Source organism: Neopelma chrysocephalum, unplaced genomic scaffold (genome assembly GCF_003984885.1).
Source record: "Neopelma chrysocephalum unplaced genomic scaffold, ASM398488v2 Primary Assembly neopelma1_44, whole genome shotgun sequence".
Lineage (NCBI taxonomy): Eukaryota > Metazoa > Chordata > Aves > Passeriformes > Pipridae > Neopelma > Neopelma chrysocephalum.
In genome coordinates, this window is record NW_020897703.1 from 8,401,151 (window position 1) to 8,402,182 (window position 1,032).

Sequence of the window (1,032 nt, forward strand, 5' to 3'; positions counted from 1 at the left end):
GAGTACCAAAAAAAAGTTACATGAACTTTCACAATTACACATCAATTTTTAGCATTATCACACAATAACAAAAAAGTTATCAACTTTATACATACAGAAAAAAAAGAACATTTTTTTAAGAACCACAAAGTTACTAAAAGTATATATTTTACCATACCTTTTTTTTTTCCCAGAGAGTTGATCTTAACAGGTTATAAAGAAAATTATTTCTTCAGCCACAAGTGTTGGTATTTTATTTTTATTTAAAATAAAAAGTCACACAAATGATAAAATATTTTGTTTTGGCCATTTGGCTCCCTCCTCCAAATTGACACTTTATAAAAACCTTCTGTACTTTTTTCCCCCTCCCTCTCTCCCTCTCTACTACCTCCAAGATGGTAGGAAAGTTGTTGTTTTGGAGGGCAGAGGAGCCGCTCTCTGATGTTATGTCCTCTCGGTGCCTGTAGTGGTGCTGTAGGAGGCTGCTGGCTCTCTTCTTGAGCAGCCCCAGCAGCCCTGCCTTCTTTGCTGGAGAATATATTCAGGGATTCCCCTTAATAATCACCTACCCTCTGAGCACTTTGTAGTTTTAAAATAATAAAGAGCCCCCAAAGCTTTCTCCCCACAAAAAGCAGGATCTTCTCAGAGACAGGGGGGCAGCAGCTCCTCAGCACAGAGCCCGAGCACATTCCCAGTCCCTCTGCTGGGGAGGAAACTCTGATCTGTCAGCCCAACAGAGGGAAAGGGGGGAGAGGAGAGAGAGGAGGGAAAAAAAAGCAGCTGGAAAGGTAAGCCAGGCCCGGCCTGCATCCCCGGGCTCGCGTAGCGCGGCAGGCGGTGCGGAGGGTGCAGGGCGGGCGGGGAGGTGGGCTACGCGAGGCCGGGGATCGGCCGGGGCGGCGTAGGCCGCGGCGGGGGGTGCGGGGAGCCAGGGGGCTTTTTGAGCCTTTCGGGCGCCGGGAGGAGTGCCGGAGGGGGGTGAGACGGCCGCCGGAGCCCAGCGGGAGGGTCGGGGTGCGGCGCCTTTGCCCGGGAGGTGAAGGGCGGCGGGGG

At 50.8% G+C, this 1,032-nt stretch overlaps 1 protein-coding gene across 6 annotated transcripts in view; it reads left to right on the forward strand.

The window, feature by feature from the left end:
- The first annotated feature begins 218 nt into the window (after nt 1-218).
- INO80D (INO80 complex subunit D) overlaps nt 219-1,032 on the forward strand; it is a 50,743-nt gene continuing 49,929 nt past the window's right edge. For 4 of the 6 annotated variants that reach the window (XM_027678358.1, XM_027678353.1, XM_027678357.1 and 1 more), the window contains exon 1: nt 220-767. The gene's annotated coding sequence lies outside the window, so the exon portion shown is untranslated. Of the gene's footprint in view, nt 768-936; nt 958-1,032 lie in introns of those variants that run through there. The other 2 variants (XM_027678356.1, XM_027678354.1) reach the window with 2 other exon arrangements.